At 42.1% G+C, this 26,470-nt stretch overlaps 1 long non-coding RNA gene across 1 annotated transcript; it reads right to left on the reverse strand.

The window, feature by feature from the left end:
- Window positions 1–1,212: 1,212 nt before the first annotated feature.
- LOC115128911 (uncharacterized) lies at window positions 1,213–3,536 on the reverse strand. The gene is made up of 2 exons (XR_003863565.2): window positions 3,468–3,536; window positions 1,213–2,012 (listed from the first exon to the last, which is right to left on the reverse strand). It is a non-coding gene; the product is annotated as an uncharacterized LOC115128911 (long non-coding RNA).
- Between the last annotated feature and the right edge of the window lie 22,934 nt (window positions 3,537–26,470).

The following is a 26,470-nucleotide window of genomic DNA, read 5'->3' on the forward strand; positions in this document are numbered from 1 at the left end:
TTGTAGTGCTGGTGATCCTACTGACAGCCATCATTGTACTTCAAGGTAAAGACATTTACTCAGATGTGACAAGTCATTTGAACTAGATGGAGAGGGTGCCTCCTAGACCACCAGGAGGCAGAAGAGAGTGAACAGGGTGAGCAACATGGATCTTTATGACAATGTCAATGCCATGGAGATGGTCTCGCTGAGCTCCAGAGCTGAAGCCAGTCCGGGAGAGGAGAGAGCAGCCCAGGGGACGGAGTAGGACAAGAATGATGCTGACCCTACATGCTAATCTTAGGTCAGTTTTGTGTTTTAAAATGTATGGTCAGCAGAGCACTGGTGCATAAAATGTAGCGGCAGGTAGCTTTGTGGTTAGAGCCAGTAACCGAAAGGTTGCTAAATCGAATCCCCAAGCTGTCATGGTAAAAATCTGTCATTCTGCCCCTGAACAAGGCAGTTAACCTACTGTTCCTAGGCTGTCATTGTTCTTAACTGACTTGCCTAGTTGAAATGAAAAACTTAAATTGTTCGTATTTTAATAACACAAGTTCAGAATTTGTTTATCTTTCTATAAGCCTGGAAGAAGTCTAAAAGGAGTGACTGCAACCACCATTATTCCTTTTTGTATTGTTTTTTCCCCTCAGAATTTTTAACATGGAGTTTATTAAGGTACATTTTCGTCTGGTTCGTGTTGTATACATTGCATTCGATCATAAAAAAAGGACTCATGTTTTTCACAAGTCAATTTGGTTTATTGTTGGAGTTTATCTCTGATGATGCTGTTGATTATAAATGTTATGATATTGATTATGATGATTGTAGATTAGTGTTATGATGTTGTTCATAGTATTTCATGTTATTATCTTATGATCTGTTGTTTAGGGAGAAAGCTTAGTACATAGTGCACGTCTTGATATATAACAGTGTGTGTGTGTGTTGTGTACATATGACATAATAATGTAATAATTAAGTAATTCAATTAATAAGTTTAAATAAACTTTCTGGTAACTTACCCCAAATTCCAACATTTTACACAAAAACACTTCTTGGGTGTTTTGACAACATGGATACTTATTGTAAAAGTAGAGGAAGATTGCAGAAGAGGTAAGACAGCATTTTTATTGATGATCGTTTGGGAGTGAGTGCATAGTTTGAGTGAGTGCATGAGTGTGTGAGTCAGGGCAAGGTCTGACCAATACAGGACAAAGAACCAGAATACACAGATCGCAAAAAGTATTTTTTTTATTTTGTTTGTTTCCATTAGAAATCACATCGGAACCCAAATAAAAGAGGGAGGGAAAAATAAGTGGGTAAGGGAGAAAAGAAAGAAAAGCAAACCCGAAAACATTTGCCACTCTTGTCACCGTGGGCAACAGTCTTCATCTGACCATTTAAGGAGCTCTTCTGATTGGCTGAGACAGAGCTCAAGCAAAGAGAAAGCATGAAGTATTGAATAATTCTATATCGGAATGAGTCACAAGATGGCGGGTATGACTGAATAGTTGTCGGACTTGGAGATGAAGGTGACTGTTACTATCTGGCTGGCCAGCCAACTGGTCCCATCTGGCCGGCCAACTGGTACTATCTGGCTGTCTGGCCGACTGGAACTATTCAGGCTGATCGGCCGACTCGTCCCATCTGGCCGGCCGACTGGTCCTATCTGGCCGGCCGACTGGTCCTATCTGGCCGGCCGACTGGTACTATCTGGTACTATAGCTCTCTTGTCCTATCTGGCCGGCCAAATGTTCATATCTGGCCGGCCAACTAGTACTATCTGGTACTATAGCTCTCTTGTCCTATCTGGTCGGCCAAATGTTCATATCTGTCCGGCCAACTGGTACAGCTGGCCAGCTGACCGACTGGACCAATCTGACCGGCCTACTTGTCCCATCTAGCTGGCATGCTAGTCCTTTCGACTGGTCCAGCCCATTTGTCCTATCCGACTGTTCATATCTGGCTGGCTGACTGGTCCTATCTGGCCGGTCAACTGTTCATATCTAGTGGACTGATGCTTTGAGCCTGAAGATCTGAGGAGAAATAGAGAGGAGAAAGAGAGAGAGCAGAGGAGAGTTGGGCTTGACCTTGAGTGGAAAAGGTTACTGGTTATGATTACACCACTGGTGAGAAGTCAACGTTGTTTACACGTAATTTCAACTCCAAAAATCTATGTGATGACATTAAATCAACCTGGAAAACAGATTGGATTTTTTTTAAAGTCGTCAATGTAAGGGCATTTAATATTTTGGGGGATTTGTAAAAAGTAATCAACGTAAAGGAATTTAGTAATTTTTTCACCCAAATCCAATGACATGGTAACATTTTTTGTTGATTTCATATTAGTTTCCAACTCAACCAAATGTAAATCAAAACCAGACGTCTGTCTGTACCCAGTGGGATGTTAGTCTGTCAGCCCTATCTCTTTTGACATCTCCCTCTCTCTCCCCTCCCTTTCTCTCTCTCTCTCCCCTCCTGTCTCGGTCTCTCTCTCTCTCTCTATATATATATATATATACATATATTCCAGACACAGAACCCCCCCCCCCCCTCTCCTGCTCGAACATCATCTCCTCTCCATATGTATATGGACAGTGAAGCGTTTAAAAAACAAATTGGCTCTTTTTATTAATGTTGGTTTCTGTTGAAGAGTCCAGACAAACCATAATTTTGGACGCTGCAGGAAGGAGAAGAAGGAAAAGTGATGAAGGATAGAGCGTCACACTTAAGAATCAGTGCCAGTGAGAGATATTGACGATCTTGGTGTTTTCCTCATCCCCTGTTGGCATTGACGATGCAAGTGTGTACAGGAACTGCTTGTGACACACCATGTGGTAAGACTCCACCCGCTCTTTCAACTAGCCCAATACGCCTTTCTGAAGAAGTCTAGGTCAATTATGGAATCAATGTTTTTTTGTCATTTATGCATTTTTGTTCTGATGCTCGGTTTTTATATTGAAAAAGTCAAATAAAATCGAAGTAAAAATTATATTTAAATACAAACACAGTCCTTACAAAGTTATGTCCAGAATATGAGCAGTTTGTTTTTGGATGCAATGTTCAGATATTCACAGAGGTATCTATAGCGTGGCACAATCATCCAAACCGGAAACATGTAGGTTACATTTGTCCGAGCGCAACTGAGGAAAGATTGACGAAACACAAGCGGTCATATTTTATAATAGCAATTCTAGAAATTAATAGCAATAACAGCAATTACTATGTATAATTAATCACATCACGGGTGAGCTCACCATTGATCGAAATAATTGCGTAAAACACTTTCTAGAAATCGAAAGTAACCCGAAAATGATTAGATTCAGCGCGCAGCCATGCTTTTTATTCTCACATAAAACAAAGATAAGAGAAGACAAGATGAGTTTTGTCTATTTGTGGTATGCATTTTGAACGGGTGTGTCGTCTACCATCATTCACATCCCACAATTAACTTCCTGAAGTTCTCAAAAAATTAGTGAACCCTTACTCACCTCATTTTGTTATAGCCTCTTTGGTCCGACAGACGATTATGTGAAACCCAGAATGCATTGTATGTCAACAAACATGGCTCCACACATAGCTGGAATTATCTTTGCTCATCATAATCAGTACAACCTTCAAAAAAATATTTTACACACATACTATGTGCCCATTACAATCTATGCAAAAATTGGAATGCATTAATTATCACCGGTAATTGAAAAATATGTGAATAAAACAGTAAATATATCAATAATTAACACACAAAACATTTTCTGTTAGTGATTTATTCATTCAAATGGCACATGCAGGCAGTCAATCGCGTAACCTCTCTCATCCACTCTGAACCATTCAGTGTTGTTGTTTATGTACGTAGCTAGTGAGCTAAGCTGTAGCATTAGCAATGTCTTTCAAAATGAGACAACTCACAAATGTGGAAAATCTGGAGATTTAAAAAAATTCTGACAATGAGCCTGAAAGTCAGGAATCAGATTCTGACAGTGAGGAGCTGCCCCCCAGCCATTGAGAACCCTGAATCTGAAGACCCCTTGTCCACTGACAAAGTCTCAGTTCCCTTGGAAGATGCTGGTGGTCATGAAGGCAGACAGACAGTGGATGAAGTACAGGAGTTCTGTGGTAGCTGGAAGGCTGCCAGCCATTTCACCCCTCCTGGCCCTTCTGTTTGCTTTGATGAGTCCCAGTCTGGGGTGCAACGCCCCTTGCCATTTCCATCTGAGGCAGAGTGCTTCAAGTTGTTTCTGACAGAGGAGCTGGTGGGAGACATAGTAGAGACCAATCGCTATGCCTTGGAGCTACAGGAGAAGAGAAAGCCAAGAGTGGGGGGGACAACCACCATTAGTGAAATGTATACCTTCCTGGTGACAGTCCTCCTCATGGGGATAGTAAAGAATAACTCCCTAAGAGAATACTGGAGCACAGATCCTATGTTTGCAACTTCCTTCTTTGCCACCCTCTTTTCCCAAGACTGCTTCCTAGTTCTGCTGCGATGACTGCATTTCATCAACAATGCTACTGCCATCCTAAATGAACTGTTATATAAAATAAGAAATATCAACAGCTGGCAGTAAAGTGGCATGACATACGAGACATCCATGTCCTTTCCATACAGCAATCATGTGGGGCACAGGGAAGGTGGACCACCTGACAGAGAAAAATCGAACCAGACTGCGTGCTTGGCTATAACCTCAAAATGGGGGCAGGGGATAATGCAGACATGATAAACAGTTTTGTGGAATGTACTAAGAAAAAGACCAAGTGGTATAAGAATATATTTTTTAAATTTTTCCAGGGTAGCTTCAAAATACAACTAGCCAATACTTGTCTGACACAATTAGCATTGTTTTACAGAGCTAATAGAAGAATGTAGCTAGCTACATAAGCACAATTGAATATAACACCATAAAGGTTATGAAATGAGTAACGTTACTTTGCGTGTCCACGGTTATAAGGAATATACACAAACATATTATGCTCCACACACAGTGAGCTACAGTAGAAACGGTATAACACGACATACAGAAACTATTATAGCATAATAAGGCTTTGATAGAAACGCAGTCTGGATTTGAACCTGGGTGTTTGCAGTGACACCTCTAGCAGTGAGACACTGTGCCTTAGACAGCTGCACCACTTGGGAGCCATACGGCCAGGGTAGCTTCAAAATACAACACATGCTAATACTTCTCTGATGCAATTAGCATAGTTTTCCATAGCTAACAGAAGAATGTAGCTAGCTACCTATGCATTGAGTATAACACTATAAAGGTTTTGAAATGAGTAACGTTACCTTGCATGTCCGCAGTTACTGTGGATGTGGTAGTCATTAAAAAATCATGTTAAACACTGTTATCGCACACAGAGGGAGTCCATACAACTTATTATGTGACTTGTTAAGCACATTTAACTCCTGAGCGTTTTTAGGCTTGCCATAACAAAGGGGTTGAATACTTACTGACTCGAGACTTTTCAGCCTTTCATTTTTAATGAATTTATAAGAATATCTAAAAACATAATTTCACTTTGACATTATTGGGTATGCCAGTGAAACAAAATCTCAATTTAATCCATTTTAAATTCAGGAAAATGACAAGGGCTTTGAATACTCTGAAGGCATTGTATCAATGGTAATGATGGTATCGAGAGAGAGTTACCCAGATGGGTAACCTGAATGTCGTTGTATCTATGGTGCTGAACAGATGCTTGTTTTGTTCTTTGTAGACAATTCAGCTTTGCTTCCTAAAGGCTGTGCCTGGAGTGGACCTGTGAGGACAGCGGCTGGGGCAAGACAATTAAATGATGCTTCCATCATGTGTTGTCAGCTCCACCAGTGGCAAATTCCCCTCTCCTGATTTTTTTACATTTTTTTATTTCACCTTTATTTAAACAGGTAGTCTAGTTGAGAACAAGTTCTCATTTGCAACTGCGACCTGGCCAAGATAAAGCAAAGCAGTGCGACACAAACAACAACACAGAGTTACACATGGAATAAACAAGCGTTCAGTCAATAACACAATAGAAAAAAAGAAAGTCTATGTACAGTGTGTGCAAATGACGTGAGGAGGTAAGGCAATAAATAGGCCATAGTAGCGAAGTAATTACAATTTAGCAAATGAACACTGGAGTCATAGATGTGCAGATGAAGATGTGCAAGTAGAAATACTGGTGTGCAAAAGAGCAGAAAAGTAAATAAAAACAATATGGGGATGAGGTAGGTAGATTGGATGGGCTATTTACAGATGGGCTATGTACAGCTGCAGTAATCGGTTAGCTGCTCAGATAGCTGATGTTTAAAGTAAGTGAGAGACATATAAGTCTCCAGCTTCAGCGATTTTTACAATTCGTTCCAGTCATTGGCAGCAGAGAACTTAAAGGAAAGGTGGCCAAAGGAGGTATTGGCTTTGGGGATGACCAGTGAGATATACCTACTGGTGTGTGTGCTACGGGTGGGTGTTGTTATTGTGACCAGTAAACTGAGATAAGGTGGAGCTTTACCTAGCAAAGACTTATAGATGACCTGGAGCCAGTGGGTCTGGCGACGAATATGTAGCAACGGTCAGCCGACGAGAGCATACAGTGGTGGGTGGTATATGGGGCGTTGGTGACAAAACGGATGGCACTGTGATAGACTGCATCCAGTTTGCTGAGTAGAGTGTTGGAGGCTATTTTGTAAATGACATCACCGAATTCGAGGATTGGTAGGATAGTTAGTTTTACGAGGGTATGTTTGGCAGCGTGAGTGAAGGATGCTTTGTTGCGAAATAGGAAGCCGATTCTAGATTTCATTTTGGATTGGAGATGTCTACTATGAGTCTGGAAGGAGAGTTTACAGTCTAGCTAGACACCTAGGTATTTGTAGTGATGCTAGTCGGGCGGGTTGGTGCGGGCAGCAAACGGTTGAAAAGCATGCATTTAGTTTTATTAGTGTTTAAGAGCATTTGGAGGCCACGAAAGGAGTGTTCTATGTCATTGAAGCTCGTTTGGAGGTTTGTTAACACAGTGTCCAAAGAAGGGCCAGATGTATACAGAATGGTGCCGTCTGCGTAAAAGTGGATCAGGGAATCACCCGCAGCAAGAGCGACGTTGTTGATATATACAGAGAAAAGAGTCGGCCAAAGAATTGATCCCTGTGGTACCCCATAGAGACTGCCAGATGTCCGAACAACATGCCCTCCGATTTGACACACTGAACTCTGTCTGAAAAGTAGTTGGTGAACCAGGCAAGGCAGTCATTTGAGAAACCAAGGCTGTTGAGTCTGCCGAAAAGAATACGGTGATTGACAGAGTCGAAAGCCTTGGCCAGGTTGATGAAGACGACTGCACAGTACTGTCTTTTATCGATGGCGGTTATGATATTGTTTAGTACCTTGAGCGTGGCTGAGGTGCACCCGTGACCAGCTCGGAAACCGGATTGCACAGCGGATAAGGTACGGTGGGATTCGAAATGGTCAGTGATCTGTTTATTAACTTGGCTTTTGAAGACTAGACAGGCAGCGCAGGATGGATATAGTTCTGCAACTGTTTGGGTCTAGAGTGTCACCCCCTTTGAAGAAGGGGGATGACCGCGGCAGCTTTCCAATCTTTAGGGATCTCGGACGATATGAAAGAGAGGTTGAACAGACTGGTAATAGGGGTTGCAACAATGGCAGCAGATGATTTTAGAAAGAGACGGTCCAGATTGTCTAGCCCAGCTGATTTGTACGGGTCCAGGTTTTGCAGCTCTTTCAGAACATCTGCTATCTGGATTTGGGTGAAGAAGAAGCTGGGGAGTCTTGGGCAAATAGCTGTGGGGTGTGTGGAGCTGTTGGCCAGGGTTGGAGTAGCTAGGAGGAAAGCATGGCCAGCCGTAGAGAAATGCTTGTTGAAATTCTCGATTATTGTGGATTTATCGGTGGTGACAGTGTTACCTAGCCTCATTGCAGTGGGCAGCTGGGAGGAGGTGCTCTTATTCTCCATGGACTTTACAGTGTCCCAAAACTTTTTGGAGTTAGAGCTACAGGACTACAAATTTCTGTTTGAAAAAGCTAGCCGTTGCTTTCCTGACTGACTGTCTGTATTTGTTCCTGACTTCCCTGAAAAGCTGCATATCGCGGGGACTATTCGATGCTAGTGCAGTCCGCCACAGGATGTACACTACGTGGGGTTGTGCACTACGTGGGGTTCCTGGAGGTTGAGGAGTCGCAAGATATAGTAATTTATGTTTAACTTAACAAAAGTATAAAAACAGGCTTACTGCACACCCTTCTCATTATTCTATCCATAACTAGTCCTTACTAGTCCTTTATTTAACTAGGCAAGTCAGTTAAGAACAAATTCTTATTTTCAATGACGGCCTAGGAACAGTGCATTAACTGCCTGTTCAGGGGCAGAATGACAGATTTGTACCTTGTCAGCTCAGGGGTTTGAACTTGCAACTTGGTTACTAGTCCAATGCTCTAACCACTAGGCTACCCTGCTGCCTCAACAGGTTTAGAGGAGCGTTAATACAGTGCATTCGGGAAGTATTCAGATCCCTTGACTTATTCCACATTTTGTTATATTACATCCTTATTCTAAAATTGATTAAATAGTTTTTTTTTCATCATCAATCTACACACAATACCCCATAATGACAAATCAAACACGTTTTTTTTGTTTTCGAAATATTGTATTTGCATATTTATTCAGACACTTTGGCATTGAATAAAGCCTTGAGTCTTCTTGGGTATGAAGCTACAAGCTTGGCACACATGTATCTCCCATTCTTCTCTGCAGATCCTCTCAAGCTCTGTCAGGTTGGATGGGAAGTTTTGCTGCACAGCTATTTTCAGGTCTCCCCAGAGATGTTCGATCGGGTTGAAGTCCGGGCTCTGGCTGGGACACTCAAGGACATTCAGAGACTTGTCCCAAATCCACTCATGTGTTGTCTTGGCTGTGTGGTTAGGGTCATTGTCCTGTTGGAAGGTGAATCTTCACCCCAGTATGAGGTCCTGAGCACTCTGGAGCAGGTTTTCATCAAGAATCTCTCTCTACTTTGCTCCGTTCATCTTTCCCTCAAATCTGACTAGTCTCCCAGTCACTTCCACTGAAAAACATCCCCACAACATGATGCTGCCACCATCATGCTTCACCGTAGGGATGGTGAAAGGTTTCCTCCAGAAGTGACGCTTGGCATTCAGGCCAAAGAGTTCAATTTTGGTTTCATCAGGTCTGAGTCCTTTCGGTGCTTTTTGGCAAACTCCAAGCAGGCTGTCATGTGCCTTTTACCGAGGAGTGGCTTCCGTCTGGCCACTCTACCATAAAGGCCTGATTAGTGGACTGCTGAAGAGATTGTTGTCCTTCTGGAAGGTTCTCACATTTCCACAGAGGAACTCTGGGGTATTATTTGTAGATTGATGAAAAAAAAACAATTTAATCCATTTTAGAATTAGGCTATAACATTGGAAAATGTGGAAAAGTCAAGGGGTCTGAATACATTCGAAATATACTGTAAATAAAGGAAGAGAGACTTAGGCCTAGCCCGAGAGAGATAGAGATTTGCCGGCGTCATGCAACGACACCGACATGCATTTCTTTATGTCAGATGGCTACTGTGTCTGCTATACCGACATAGGTGTACAGAAGGAGGGTAATTTGTTCATTTTCAATCAGAATATTTTGTAAAAAGATAAGCATTATATTGTTACATTATAGGGGCAACCGAAGGCCTGAAACATTCTTCCTCACCTCAAGTTCAACTGTCGGTGCCAGTTGGAGCGTCAGTGCACACTGCCTTTATGTCAAAGGATTGCAGTAGTTAAAGCTTAATAAAAGCCACACCAAACCTTCACAACAGTTTCTAAACTGTATTGGGGCAATATCAGAAGTAAGTCAAGCCATTGTTTATAGGGAAAATACAAACAGGCTATTATATTGCGGCAAACATAGCCGGAACTGAATTTGGTGTATAGGCCAAATGCAGGCAATTACCAGCTAAGGGAAACCCTGGGGCTTTTTCCCATCAGAGTTCTTTCCATCAAATGGACATGTCGCAGATGAAAGACTGTACATCGATACACATGTAGTGCACATAAACATTCCCAAATACTAGTAAAATGGGTTTCCTTCATTTCCACTATAGGTATACTGATGGTTTTGTCACACACAAAACAATGTGTGAAGGTATAGCGAATGTGCCTACTCTGGTATTGGTATGTGCAATCTAGCCAACAGCTTGCAGATTTGTCAATGACGGTCTACCAAAAGGCAAATGGCCTGCTGTGGGAACAGGGGCTAGGATTAAAAATATAAATAAATTCAATAAAAATATAGGACAAAACACATGACAAGAGAGACAACACAAGACTACATAAAGAGAGACCTATAAGGCAGCATCACAGCATGGCAGCAACACATGACAACACAGCATGGTAGCAACACAACATGGCAGCAGCACAACATGGTAGCAGCACAAAACAGGGTACAAACATTATTGGGAACAGACAACGGCACAAAGGGCAAGAAGGTAGAGACAACAATGCATCACCCAAAGCAGTCACAACTGTCAGTAAGAGTGTCCATGATTGAGTCTTTGAATGAAGAGATTGAGACAAAACTGTCCAGTTTGAGTGTTTGTTGCAGCTCGTTCCAGTCGCTAGCTGCAGCAAACTGAAAAGACGAGCGACCAAAGGATGTGTGTGCTTTGGGGACCTTCAACGGAATGTGACTGGCAGAACGGGTGCTGTGTGTGAAGGATGACGGCTGCAGTAGATATCTCAGATGGGGGGACTGAGGCCTAAGAGTGAGGCCTAAGGGCGCTTTCACCACCCTGTGAAGTTCTTAAGTTCATAACCTATTTCATCTGTAGCATAATAAACTGAATGCTTATCATGATGCAGTGAAGCTTTTTTATCAGACATGTAGGTTACTTTACTCGCATCAAAAGGTTGCATGTAAACCTGGTTAATGTCAAGAAATTTTGAGGATGTTGGAATTATATTTTGGATGAACGTGCGCATGCCTACAGGATACTTTTGAAGTAGCCTATGATGATCTGCAACAGACAGCGCATTCCGTATCAGAAGTAAAAAAAATACAGCCAGACTGGCCTGCTCCTGTGCCTTTCTAGACCTTATAAACTGTTGAGCGTAGAGCCACAACTGATCCAAATCAAATGAAACATTCAAATCACAGGGCTTTTGAGCTGTTATTCAAATGACATGTTCACTGGAGTAGGCTAGAATGTCGTACTCGCTTGAAAAGAAAAATGCAACTATTCATCACATTATGGTGTTGTAGGCTAGTCAAGGTAGGATAATTGTATTGTCCCTAAAACAAGATCAGTAGTGAAGCTGTTCTTTCATGCTCAATGATGCATCTGGCCTCTCTGCTGCCTATCAGCTATTCCTATTTGTTCTTGTCGATTCATTTAAAAAATGGATGCAGCATTTAATGTTTTTATGTGCGGCATGATTGCTAGACAGCCTATTGCAGATCTGGACAAACGATCCACCTACCACTATTGTCACTCTGAATGGTGGATAGAAGGCAGGATAGACCATTAGACTGGTAGACTACTGACGTGTGGTATAGTAAGGCAAGTACCAAAACACATTGATATAGGTGAGGCGCATGCAAGCAGAATAGGACATTTTGCTAGGATGGAAAACCTGCAAAGAGTGAATGTAAACCAGGAATAAAACACTACCCCCCCAGTAATTTGCAATATGTCCCTTACCAGGTACTATTGGTCTTTAAAAAACCATTCTCTTCTCCATCATCATCTATGTGACTGGGAAATCAATACCTTGACGCAATATGTAAGGTAATCTAAATGTTTTTATAACAGAAAGGTGTATTTTCTCTGTCAATAATATAGAGTATTTGTGTCGGTTATATTCAGTTTCAATTCAGAAAAGCACCAAGAGTGTCACGTTCTGACCTTAGTTCTTTTGTTATGTCTTTGTTTTAGTATGGTCAGGGCGTGAGTTGGGTGGGTTGTCTATGTTCCTTTTTCTATGATTTGGAATTTCTGTGTTTGGCCTGGTACGGTTCTCAATCAGAGGCAGCTGTCAATCGTTGTTCCTGATTGAGAACCATACTTAGGTAGCCTGGTTTCACTTTTGAGTTGTGGGTGATTATTTTCCGTGTCAGTGTTTGTGCCACACGGGACTGTTTCGTTTGTTTCGGTATTTCACGTTGTTATTTTGTAGTTTAGTGTTCATGTAAATAAAGTATTGTTATGGACCTTACCACGCTGCACATTGGTCCGACATCTCTTACTCCTCGTCAGAAGAAGAGGAGAGTCGTTACAAAAAAAAGTAGAAATGAAATATAGAATTGCAATAGGAACAAGGGATAGGATGTAGGCACACTCTTAGAAAGAAGTGTTCAAAAAGGGCTCTTCGACTGTCCCCATAGAAGAACCCTTTTTGGTTCCAAGTCAAAACCTTTTTTGTTTCAATTAAAACACTTTAAAATTCCATGTAAAACCCTCTGTGCAAAAGGTCTACCTTTAACCAAAAGAGTTCTAACTGGAACCAAAAATGGTTCTTCAAAGGGTTCTCCTAAGGGGACAGCTGAAGAACCCCTTTAGGTTCTACATAGCACCTTTTCTTCTAATAGTGCACAGGACATGTTCTTGTAGTAGTGTTTTGATATGTAGGTTGAGTACTGGTACATGCCTTTGGTCATCATGGAACATTCTCAATAAAACTAATAGGTTAATTTCAGCTAGAATACATAGTGACATTTTATTAATTATATTCTGATGACAGAAAAAAAATCAATTTGATCCATTAACATGCCTGTACATAACTGGCATTTGCATTTTTTAGTGTCAGTTAGGTCATTTAAGTTGATTAACCCCGCTCAATGCAAATCAAGTTCACAGTGCCATTTTACGGTTGGATGGTGTCACACCCTGATCTGTTTCACCTGTCCTTGTGATTGTCTCCACCCTCCTCCAGGTGTCACCCATCTTCCCTATTACCCTCAGTGTATCAGGGTACCTGTCTTCTCTGTTTGTCTGTTGCCAGTCTGTCTTGTCTTGCCAAGTCAACCAGCGTTTTTCCAAGCGCCTGTTTTTGCTAGTCTCTCTTTTCTAGTCCTTCCGGTTCTGACCTTTTGACTGCCCTGACACTGAGCCTGCCTGCCTGACCATTCTGCCTGCCTCTGACCTCGAGCCTGCCTGCCGCCCTGTACCGTTTGCACTCTGACCTGGTTATGAACTCTTGCCTGTCCTTGACCTGCCTCTTGCCTTCCCTCATTGTTCATTAAATATCAGAGACTATAACCATCTGCCTCCTGTGACTGCATCTGGGTCTCGCCTTGTGTCGTTATAGATGGCAACAATGTGGATGATAATAAGTACAACCCTCATCCATTAGTGGGTGTCCGTGGTGGCTAAAGTTAAAAGCGTGTGCTTCTGGTGAGAGTTCTTTCAATGAAAGTGCTTCCAACATTATTTATTCATATATGAATTGTACATATTCATATTCTTCTTGTGAAAGACAGTTTACCTTGAGAACCATCATCAACCTCAGATTACTTGTCCATGAAATGTGATTTACCATTGGGGATTTTTTAAACAGCTAATTATACACAAAAGTTGGAGATAAAGGAGTTCACATAGCGAGTTTTGCAGACTGCTGCTGCTGTTGTCTTAAATCACATCAATGTATAGGAACAGTGAATTATGAGCATAGGAATTCTCTTCACGGATTGCAATTCTAAGATATGTTTCAAGTGAAAAAGGGCTGTGGCATTTTGTTGTGTGGTATTTACACCAGCTTTCTAATTTTGCTAAATGACCTATTTCCTTTTGTAATGGCTATGCCTGACTTGCTTTTGTCCACATCAATTTGTGGGTAATAGACCGCTGTAAAAGTAATCCAATCTCTAAATGCCAGCCAAATTTGTCCTTAAAGCTAGAATCCTTAGTTGCTACATCCATTTTGGACTTATTGATATATACTCATTGATTCTTGAAGAATATAACTTAGAAATGCTTCATGAGCTTACTTCAACTGCCATGCCATCAGAAACCAAAGTAGAAGCTTGTTTTATAGCATTTTTTGTAAGCAATGTAAATGTAAACTAAATTTATATAGGGTAAAACTATAATTTTGACATCATTGCATCCATAGCTCTATGAATTTGAGTGGTTACATTTCTCCAGGTCCATCTCTCAGCCTTTTGCCAAAACTGAGGTGAGGTGACGGCTTTGATCTTGTTTCAATTAAGGATTCTAGCTTTAAGTCATTCGCAAAGTCTGCGGTTTCTTTTTCAGTTCATTTAGTTTAATATGAGTTTGTATTTTGAGGCCTCTCTTTCGCTCTCTCACACTCTGTCTCGCATGTGTACACACACACACGCACGCACACACACACTTTTAATCTGCCTCCTTTAGTTGGCTATTTGTTTAGATCAGTACTTGGCTGATAGTACGATGTCTGATAACATTAAACTATGGATTTTCTTCATCTCTGGACAAAATAAGGCTACCACATATTTTTCTCTGTAGTGATAGACTGCACTATGTGACCATGTGCCTTAATTCTGTATGTCATGTGGCGGCAGGTAGCCTAGTGGTTAGAGCTTTGGGCCAATAACCGGAAGGTTGCTGAATTTAATCCCCGAGCTGATTTGGTAAAAAATAATTCTGCCCCTGAGCAAGGCAGTTAACCCACTGTTCCCCGGCCGCCGAAGACGTGTATGTCGATTAAGGCAGCCCCTTGCACCTCTCTGATTGAGAGGGGTTGGATTAAATACAGAAGACACATTTCCGTTGGACAACTGACTAGGTATGTCCCTTTCCATATTTCATCAGAGGAAAAAGAGGACGTAGTACATGCCAGTCTTTGTGTGTGTTTGTGACTGTTAGCAGTGCTCTTAAGGTTGGATGTTGCAGAGGAGAAAAAACTTTCAGAACTGTCTGCTGAACAAGGTATTAATAATGTAGCACAGAGTTTGAGCTCATACAGACAAGTCGAGGGCATTGAACTCTCGTTCCCTCAGACAGCACTGAAATCCACTACTGCAACTCCCACTCTGCTTCACCAAGTAGTACACATATGAAATACAAATGTGTGAAGCACAAATTGACCTGGCAAATGTCCTGGAAAATACTGTATATGGTCTCTCTGAATATCCCCTCATTCTCTCACTGAACATTTTCACTCAGCATTAATCACGAGTCAACAGTTGCAGAGCAAGCATCAGAACAAGCATCCCATTTTAAGCATTGGCTGAGATTCTTGTAGGCAGCATCTTCTGTGCATTAATATATGATGATGAGTAGAGGATCCCATTATCACATTCCTCTATCTTGACCAAGGTGACATAAGCATAATCCAGCAGGCTACGGGATTCCCATGAATCTCAGCCTCTCCAAAACAGTACCATGTAGTGGAACACATTATAGGCCATAGAACAAGATGAATAGAAGCACTGGATGTATTTTACCCCCTAAAGACTTGAGGGTAAGCCTTACTCTGTTCATGATTCATAAAGGATCGTTCTTTGTGGTACCAATATTGTGACTCCTTCAATTCTACTTCTATTTTACTATTGATTTTAAAAGCACATTTTCTCTTATGGAGTAAAATGTTAACTCGAAATCAACGCATAACTCAGCTTTGTTTCCTCAAATATCCCATATTCCCATAATGTATGTGGAATATTTGTGACTGTGGATGGAATCTCCATAAAGAAAGAATATTTCACAATCCCGCCCTTGTTTATTGAATTGTGTGAAGAACAACACAGCGATAAAATGACACCAAACCTGTTCTATTTGTGAGCAATCGCACATCAAAAAGGTCCAAATTAGGTAGCTACTGTAGTGAGATCGTTTTGTAAAGTGATGTGGTGGAATAGTGTTTTTTATTTTATTTCCAATCATCTTCCTGATCTACTCTGCAGTACTGTCTGATATCAATGTTTGTTTGTTTTTACTTTAGTGGGTGTTTTATATTTACTATAATTTCTACTTGCCCCAATTGAAGGCTCTCACAGACATATATTGTTGTTAACTACTGTTGAACAAATCAATGTATTATCTATTGTGACTTCTTTTACAACCACTGTATTGTAAAAGTTTAAGGGATCATGGGGGGAGTGCAAAGTCATTTCTATCAGTGCTGCTAGCACCTGGTGGGCTTAATGAAGATTTTCTTCCCTTTTTAAATCTCTCTTCCAGGGGTTCATTCCCTCTGTCTCATAATTAAGTCAGTATATGAGCCGTAAAGACTGAACTCTCTGGAAATAAACACTGAGAATTCAACACCATCTGCTCCTCCAGTCTTCTTCTTCACTGCATCCTCCCATCAACACAACTCTTTCTCTCCTGCTTACACACCCACACACATACACACACACCCACACACATGAATGCACACTCACAGACTCGGGCACATACTGGGCCAGAATATACTTTTCTATGTAAACACCATTACTAAAGTTCTTAACTGCACCAGACACCTCTCCCTTCTTCCTACTGGCTGGCTCTTTCTCTTCACTTTCCCTGTTACCTCTCTCTCTGCAGACAGCCCGGCAGCTGAAATGGACCAGAAATGTTTACAAAAGAGCCTCTAGACTTCGGAAAATAGCATCACATAGCAATATTCTGCTAGTTACAATTGCAGGAAATAAAACTCCAATGTGTGAGAGGAGGTGGGCAACACAATTTCAGGTCAGGATACCAAAAGGCTAAAGCCGGTTCTGACTGCATGTGTGGGTATGGATGTGGGTACGCAGACCCGCGAGCCACTGTGTCCCTGAAGAGTTCTGATTTTCTGTGGCCCCTACCCCCATCAAAGTTGCCCATCCCTGGTCTAGTGGATGAAGTGCTCCAGAACAACCCAGACAGTTTGAGTCCAGTGTGGTGTGAGACAGTGGCCCAGAGCCACACAGTGAGGTAGTGCTACTGTGTTCCTCCCCTGACTCTGGCTGCTTGGGTTCCGCTCTCAGGGAAACAGCTCACGTCGGCCATGCCCAAGTGAACTATATCAATATCTGTGTGCTGCCGGACGTGTAAGCCTGTTCGATCTCTCAGCGTCTCCAATTCAATCCCTCACCTTTATTCCTCTCCCCGTTCTTCATCTGCTCCTGTCTGAGCAGTGCCATTAATTACCCTGCAGCTGGGCCCAAACAACAGCAACAACAAGTGGCTCCCTCCTCAGATAAAAGACTAACGGAAATAGATGAGCACGGGCTGGCATTTCCTGCTTTACGGGGCGTTCCTAGCTCGGGCCTGTTATGATTTCTGTGTTTTGTCATGTGTCTGAAATGATGAGCCTAGATGTGCCACTTGGTCTATCAGTTTATCTTGTGCCAAGAGACAAGGTATATTGTTATTTGGTGATTTAGTGAACAATGTACCGGGATATAAGGAGTTAATGCAGAGGTTCCCAAACTTTTTGGGCCCATGATCTGGACCCCAACAATGTGATATTTTTTAAATGTATTATTAACAACCAATATTTACTTTTGTATTTGGGGTTATGGCAGTCAATTGACAAACATTTTAATATAATTTATGATTGTCTTCTGAACTGACCATCACATACTTATAATCTGGGGCAATGACAGTCAATTGCAAATTAGTCTGACAATATATCTTATCTCACTCCCACTAATGAGATGGATTTGCTTGATGCATGACGCGTCAGAGCTTCTCAAAGTCAGGGGGCGTGGTCAACAGTGCTCACCTCATCTCCGCTGTCACATCTAGGGCTGTGGCGGTCACAAAATGTAATCAGCCGGTGATTGTCAAGAAAATAACTGTCGATCTCACGGTAATTGACCGTTAACATAAACAAATGTAGCATCTCCTGGCTTCCACACAGCCTAAAAGCCACTGATGCAGCCCTTAGGAACATCTACATTTTTAAAAGTCTAATGAATCCATGTAATATATCCTACACCTTCACAATAAATCATTATTTATTTTAGACAGGTCTAAAGAAGCATGATATGAAGAAAATATAGTCTATTTCAGAAGAACAGAATAGCACACTCTGAATAGTCCTTATGTTAGGTCTTGATGTGGCTATGCCAAATGGCTGTGGGCTACACTAGTTCATTTAGCAGACAAGATTTGCTTACTTAGAATTACGTGGAATTATTCTATAGTATGAAGAATTACAACTGAACAAAGCTGAATAAAATAGAAATGATATTTTCTCCAAACGATTTGAAGGAGTGCGCACATGCGGCTATTCTGTGTTGAGCAGTTAACAAAGAAATAGGAATTCCTATTGTTAGATTCTGAATAAACAAAAGTACAACTCACGGACGACTAGTAAAGCTCAAACCACGTTTATTCGCCCACTGGGTCACACAACTGCATAAAACACAGACGTGTTTATACTAGCCCGTATATTTATACCTTTCTCTTATGCTGAGTCTCCTTGAACATCTGGACAGCCAATACATCTCTGTTGCTAGACAGGACTTTAGTGATGCCTGTTCTTTCTCACTTCATCTGACCTAACCTCTGCCCAAATTCCTCACTCCTCCCCAACTCATGGCTGTCCTACTTCATCTGTTGACTGGAATCAGACTGTGGCCCTTCTCCTCTCCATAAAATACTTGAGATTTAACAATAACATGTTCTTCCTGCACTCCGCTTTCTCACACAGTAGATTTCCATACCCTCCATCCGGATATGGTAACATGTTTTGAAGTTAGTACCCAACACTATATGCTTAATTTAGAGTTATTAATGCAACTTTAGTTGTTCTACAAATGTTGGGCTTTATGTTTTGATTTTTAATACATTGTAAGGCTGCATGATGCGACTCTAATGATGATTTGAAAAAAGTTGCTTGAAAGGCATGAGCTCTGCTTTGTTTCTGGCGAAGGCTGTACACACTTCATCAGTCTCTCATTCACAATTTCACAAGCACTTGATAAAGCCTAGAATTTCACGGCGACATCCCCTTTGTGTGGCCGTAATGCACCCTAAAATAAATCCATGCACTTTGCGGCCAGTGGCCGTTGTGAACTCCATCACGTCTTTCTTACAGGCTAGAAGTGAAAACAGACATATCGGGGATGGAACTGTGCGTGTCATTATCTGGTTTCAAGGTGCATATTGAAGATATTGGAAGAACTGTCCACAATGACTTTGTCAGCCAACAATATGAGTAGGCCTGATGAATAGCAAAAGCACTAGCCTATGTCAATCTACTATCCTCCATAGTACAACGGTCGACCTATTCTATTCTGTGAGTAGTCTGGGACAGTTGTGGGATGCGATAGATCCCAAATTAATACAACCACTAGCTATAAACTATGAGGCTTTTCTTCACATTATAAGTGTAGCAATGGTAGCAGGCTATAAGCGCATATGTTCCATTAGCGGAAAACACCATTATCAAAAGTGATCACAAATGTAATTATGCATGTAATGCTTTAATTATAAAGGTGAATTGTTATGATGAAAATGATCTTCCCCAAACTTGAAACTCACTCTCTGCTTATGTATGCCAGTTAGGCTCTACACCCATTGTAAAGCGGATTCAAGTTATTTGGCCACTTTAATTGTGTTACAAACCTTATTAAAACATGTTGGTTTCACACCCTGACCTTAGAGAGCCTATTTATTCTCTATTTTGGTTAGGTCAGGGTGTGACTAGGGTGGGCAATCTAGTTTTCCTATTTCTTTATTTGGCCTGGTATGGTTCCCAATCAGAGGCAGCTGTCTATCGTTGTATCTGATTGGTGATCATACTTAGGCAGCCTTTTTTTCCCACCTTAGTTTGTGGGATATTGATTTTGTATAGGTACTGTGTGGCCTGCAGAACTTTACATTCGTTTTGAATTTTGTTGTTTTTCGGTGTTCATTTTAATAAAAGTAAGATGTTCGCCTACCACGCTGCACCTTGGTCTCCTCATTCTAACGACGAGCGTAACAGTTGACCTATGGGCTAGTGTAACGACGACACTGGGAAACGAGAAGCAAGTGCAGGTAGTGAGTTTAATAATAAACAAAACAAGACATGAGTAGCGTACAGACATAGACCAACATTAATGCTGCCTGGGGAATAGACCTAAGGGAGTGCCAGATATAGGGGAGGTAATGAGAGAGGAAATGTAGTCTAGGTGAGCCTAATTATGAGGAGCAGGTGCGCATAATGATACTTGCCAGGACCTCTGGTTATAAAACCGGCAACGAGTAGACAGCTAGGCTACATGAAGTGTGCGACTATGACTGGAAAACGTTTCTTATCCCGGGCATCATTCACAAGTGATAGGCTAATATTGTCAAAAATAAGACTATTATTTTATTTAATGTTGTCTTTACATATACTAAATAATATATGTTTGAAATTTGTTTTGATTTAGAATGGACCATTATCATGCACCTGTATCGAAACAGGGTAAGCGGGAAAAATCACATGTCATCTATGCACTTAAATAGCGAATGGAGGTTATTTTTCATACCAGCCAGGTAGGCTATATTCCTGTTGTAAATACAGTTGAAGTCGGAAGTTTACATACACTTTGGTTGGAGTTATTAAAACTCGTTTTCAACCACTCCATACATTTCTTGTTAACAAACTATAGTTTTGGCATGTCGGTTATAACATCTACTTTGTGCATGACACAAGTAATTTTTTCAACAATTGTTTACAGTCAGATTATTTCACTTATAATTCACTGTATCACATTTCAGTGGGTCAGAAGATTACATACACTAAATTGACTGTGCCTTTAAACAGCTTGGAAAACTCAAGAACATGATGTCATGGCTTTTTGAAATAATTTGAGGCAATTGGAGGTGTACCTCTGGATATATTTCAAGGCCTACCTTCAAACTCAGTGCCTCTTTCTTTGACATCATGGGAAAATCAAAATAAGTCAGCCAAGACCTCAGAAAAAAATGTAGACCTCCACAAGTCTTGTTCATCCTCGGGAGCAAGGGTTGAAGGTAACAATAGTACACAAGTATAAACACCATGGGACTATGCAGCCGTCATACCGCTCAGGAAGGAGACACATTCTGTCTCCTAGAGATTAACCTACTTCGGTGCGAAAAGTGCAAATCAATCCCAGAACAAAAGCAAAGGACCTTGTGAAGATGCTGGAGGAAACGTGTACAAAAGTATCTATATCCTCAGTAAAATGAGTGTCTATATCGACATAACCTGAAAGGCCGCTCGGCAAGGAAGAAGCCACTGATTCAAAAACCGCCATAAAAAAGCCAGACTACAGTTTGCAACTGCACATGGGGACAAAGATCCTACTTTTTGGAGAAATGTCCTCTGGTCTGATGAAATAAAAATAGAACTGTTTGGCCGTAATATCCATTGTTATGTTTGGAAGGGAAAAGGGGTAGGCTTGCAAGCTGAAGAACACCATCCCAACCATGAAGAATGGTGTTGGCAGCATCATGTTGTGGGGGTGCTTTGCTGCAAGGAGGGACTGGTGCACCTAACAAAATAGATAGCTTCATGAGGAAGGAAAATGATGTGGATTTATTGAAGCAACATCTAAAGCTTGGTCGCAAGTGGGTCTTCCAAATGGACAATGACTCCAAGCATACTTCCAAAGTTGAGGCAAAATGGCTTAAGGACAACAAATTCAAGGTATTAGAGTGGTCATTACCTCATAGAAAATTTGTGGGCAGAACTGAAAAAGTGTGTGCGAGCAAGGAGGCCTACAAACCTGACTCAGTTACACCAGCTCTGTCAGGCGGAATGGGCCAACATTCACCCAAAGTATTGTGGGAAGCTTGTGGAAGGCTATCTGAAACATTTGACCCAAGTTAAACAATTTAAAGGCAATGCTACCAAATACTAATTGAGTGTATGTAAACTTCTGACCCACTGGGAATGTGATGAAAGAAATAAAAGCTGAAATTAATAATTTGACGTAGTTTGCAATCGAAGTTACCTGCGACAGTATATCTTCGAGTTCTGTGGGCAGCTCTTTTCCTGTCAGTTGCTCTTGGTGTATCATACAATGTGTCCATATGGCAAACGGAGACACATTCATAACTGGAGTGCAGAGGCCTGCCCACCGTCGGATGTGGTTTGATATAGTTTACAATGGAAGTTACCTGCGGCAGTATATCTCAGAGTTCTGTGGTCAGCTCTTTTGCTGTCAGTTGCTCTCGGTGTATCATACAATTTGTCCATTTGGCAAATGGAGACACATTCATAACTGGAGTGCAGAGGCCTGCCCTGAACATCCCCTGTGACATCTCATGCTCGGGAATCTTGAGAAAGAACAATGTCACATCTAATCAAATCAAATTTTATTTGTCACATGCGCCGAATACAACAGGTGAAATGCTTACTTTACAAGCCCTTAGCCAACAATGCATTTTTAAGAAAATACCCCCCCAAAAAGTAAGAGATAAGATTAACAAATAATTAAAGAGCAGCAGTAAATATCAATAGCGGAGCTATATACAGGGGGTACCGGTACAGAGTCAACGTGCGTGGCACCTGTGTCGAGGTAATTGAGGTAATATCTACATGTAGGTAGAGTTATTGAAGTGACTAGGCATAGATAATAACAGAGAGTAGCGCAAGCATTGACGGGGTGGGGGGGGAAATAGTCTGGGTAGCACTTTGATTAGCTGTTCAGGAGTCTTATGGCCACCTGACAGGTGTGGTATATCAAGAAGCTGATTAAACAGCATGAACAATACACAGGTGCACCTTGTGCTGGGGATACACAACACAATGCCACAGTCCCAAATTTTTGAGGGAGTGTGCAATTGGCATCCTGGCTGCAGGAAAGTCCACCGGAGCTGTTGCCAGAGAATTGTATATTCATTTATCTACTTAAAGCCGCTTTCAACGTCGTTTTTAGAGAATTTGGCAGTACATCCGACCTCACAACCCACAGACCACATGTAACCACGCCAGCCCAGGACCTCCACATCTGGCTTCTTCAACTGCGGGATTGTCTGAGACCAGCCACCCAGACAGCTGATGAAACTGTGAGTTTGCACAACGGAAGAATTTCTTCACAAACTGTTTAAGGGAAACTCATCTGCATGTTTGTCGTCCTCACCAGGTCTTGGCCTGACTGTAGTTCTGCTTCGTAACCGACTTCAGTGTGCAAAAGCTCACCTTCGATGGCCACTGGCACGCTGGAGAAGTGGCGTCGCCTGGGCTAGCGGTTTGCTGATATCAACGTTGTGACCAAAGTGCCCCATGGTGGCGGTGGGGTTATGGTATGGGCAGGCATAAGCTACGAACAATGAACACAACTGCAGTTTATCAATGACAATTTGAATCCACAGAGATGCTGTGGCGAGATCCTGAGGCCCATTGTCGTGCCATTCATCACCTCATGTTTCAGTATGATAATGTACGGCTTCATGTCACAAGGATCTGTACACAATTCCTGATAGCTGAAAATGTCTGAGTTCTTCCATAGCCTGCATACTCACCAGACATGTCACCCATTGAGCATGTTTGGGATGCTCTGGATCAACATGTACGACAGTGTGTTCCAGTTCCCGTCAATGTCCAGCAACTTCACACAGCCATTGAAGTGTAGTGGGACAACATCAACAGCCTGATCAACTCCATGCAAAAGAGATGTGTTGCGCTGCCTGAGGCAAATGGAGGTCACACAAGATACTGACTGGTTTTCTGATCCACACCCCAAACTTTTTTTTTAAGGTATCTGTAACCAACATATTCCCAGTCATATGAAATTCATAGATTAGGACCTATTGCATTTTTTTCAATTGACTGATTTCCTTACATGAACTGTAACTAAGTAAAATCTTTGAAAGTGTTCCATGTTGTGTTTATATTTTTGTTCAGTGTATATGAAAAAAGGAATAGATTCAACTCTTATTTTCCATATCTTCCATTGTAGGTTTCCCTTCGATGACCCACATTTAGCAGATGGACCTACACTGAATAATGTAGACATAGTGGGTATGTCCTGAATAGTGAGTAAATCTTAGTTTAACTTCAAGAGTAGAAACATGTCTATTCACTGAGTCGCTCACCGCTACTTACCAGTAATGTGACCTACTCCACACATCAGCATTGCATATTCCAGTGTTAGAATCGATCCTCTGCCAACACACTCTCTATAATGCAATGCATTTAAATTGCTTCTTTAGCCTCCAGAATCATGTGTCATGTATACAATACTGACTGTATATGTTATACATAAGACCCCACAGTTGAATTAATGAAAGCTTTATTCCCGCCTACTCCTCACTCTTCAGTGTTCACACATGAGCCTTTATAGAGGAAAGTTGTGAGGGGGTTTCTGGGTAATTGAGGAGCCTAGATAAGGACTAATGGCTATGTCTGTGATCAATATAATTTCTAGCTGTTTTAATTGCTCTTAAACACTCCCCCAGTAGTTTATTAGAGTGAATGAATACCTGTATACTGTAGATACAACACAGTCATTGAGGAAGTGTAGTGATTAGCAGGTCCTTTGCATTTTGTAAAGAGAGTTTACAGTGTCTTCTCTTTTGGGAGTGTACAATTTTGACATGTGACTGGCATTGAGCCATGCTCAATTGATATAGATACCTAAATAGAAAATTACTCAAGTAAAAGTGAAAGTCACCCAGTAAAATATTACTTGAGTAAAAGTCTAAAAGTATCTGCTTTTAAATACACTTACGTTGTTACGTGTAAATGAGTGAAGAGGTGTGGAGTCAGGCGCAGAGAGCAAAGGATGTGGGAAAAACAACACGCTTTAATGTCCTGGAAACATAACATGTACAAAAGTGGAAACACAAATGAACAGAAATATAAACGGACAGCGTGAAACCCAAATGCCAACAAAATACACTCAAACAAAGAAACAGGAGAACAAGCCCGCACGAAACAGAAGCGGGCTGAACAGACTATATATAACCCTATCCTAACAACCAAACAAGAAACAGGTGATACCAATTAGACAGAACTAAACGAACACAGAACAACGGATCAGCGATAGCTAGTAGACCGGCGACGACGACCGCCGAGCGCCACCCGAACAAGGGGAGTCACCTTCGGTAATATTCGTGACAGTACCCCCCTCCTGACGCGCAGCTCCCGCAGCGCGCCGACGCCGGCCTCGGGGACGACCCGGGGGCCGAGGCGCTGGGCGATCCGGAAGGAGGCGATGGACCCAGTCAACGAGGTACTGCAAGCCTCTCACCCGGCGTCTCGAGTCCAGAATAGCTCGTATCTTGTACGCCGGGGACCCCTCGATGTCCAGAGGGGGCGGAGGAACCTCCGGAACCTCATCTTCCTGCATAGGACCAGCTACCACCGGCCTGAGAAGAGACACATGAAATGAGGGGTTAATACGATAATAAGAAGGAAGTAATAATCGATAACAAACCTCATTTATTCTCCTCAGGACTTTAAATGGCCCTATACACTGCGGACCCAGCTTCCGGCAGGGCAAGCGGAGAGGCAGGTTTCGGGTCGAGAGCCAGACCCTGTCCCCAGGTGCAAACACTGGGGCCTCACTGCGGTGACGGTCAGCGCTCTTCTTCTGCCTTATACTCGCTTGGCGTAATGACTCTTGGACCGCCCTCCAGGTCTCCTTAGAGCGCTGTACCCACTCCTCCACCGCAGGAGCCTCAGTCTGGCTCTGATGCCACGGTGCCAGGACTGGCTGGTACCCCAACACGCACTCAAATGGTGACATGTTGGTAGAGGAGTGGCTTAGTGAGTTCTGGGCTATTTCTGCCCAGGGAATATATCTCGCCCACTCCCCTGGCCTGACCGGCCATGGCAATACGTAATGGCAATACGACCGCAGAAACCTACCCACCTCCTGGTTAACTCTCTCCACCTGACCATTACTCTCCGGGTGATACCCTGAGGTCAGGCTGACCGAGACCCCCAGACGTTCCATAAATGCCCTCCAAACACGGGAGATAAATTGGGGGCCCCGATCAGAAACTATATCCTCGGGCACCCCGTAGTTTTTTTTATTTTATTTCACCTTTATTTAACCAGGTAGGCTAGTTGAGAACAAGTTCTCATTTGCAACTGCGACCTGGCCAAGATAAAGCATAGCAGTGTGAACAGACAACACAGAGTTACACATGGAGTAAGCAATTAACAAGTCAATAACACAGTAGAAAAAAAAATGGGCAGTCTATATACAATGTCTGCAAAAGGCATGAGGAGGTAGGCGAATAATACAATTTTGCAGATTAACACTGGGGTGATAAATGATCAGATGGTCATGTACAGGTAGAGATATTGGTGTGCAAAAGAGCAGAAAAGTAAATAAATAAATAAATAAAACAGTATAAAAACAGTATGGGGATGAGGTAGGTGAAAATGGGTGGGCTATTTACCAATAGACTATGTACAGCTGCAGCGATCGGTTAGCTGCTCGGATAGCTGATGTTTGAAGTTGGTGAGGGAGATAAAAGTCTCCAACTTCAGCGATTTTTGCAGTTCGTTCCAGTCACAGGCAGCAGAGTACTGGAACGAAAGGCGGCCAAATGAGGTGTTGGCTTTAGGGATGATCAGAGAGATACACCTGCTGGAGCGTGTACTACGGATGGGTGTTGCCATCGTGACCAGTG

This window comes from Oncorhynchus nerka, linkage group LG4, assembly GCF_034236695.1.
Source record: "Oncorhynchus nerka isolate Pitt River linkage group LG4, Oner_Uvic_2.0, whole genome shotgun sequence".
Taxonomy (NCBI): Eukaryota; Metazoa; Chordata; class Actinopteri; order Salmoniformes; family Salmonidae; genus Oncorhynchus; species Oncorhynchus nerka.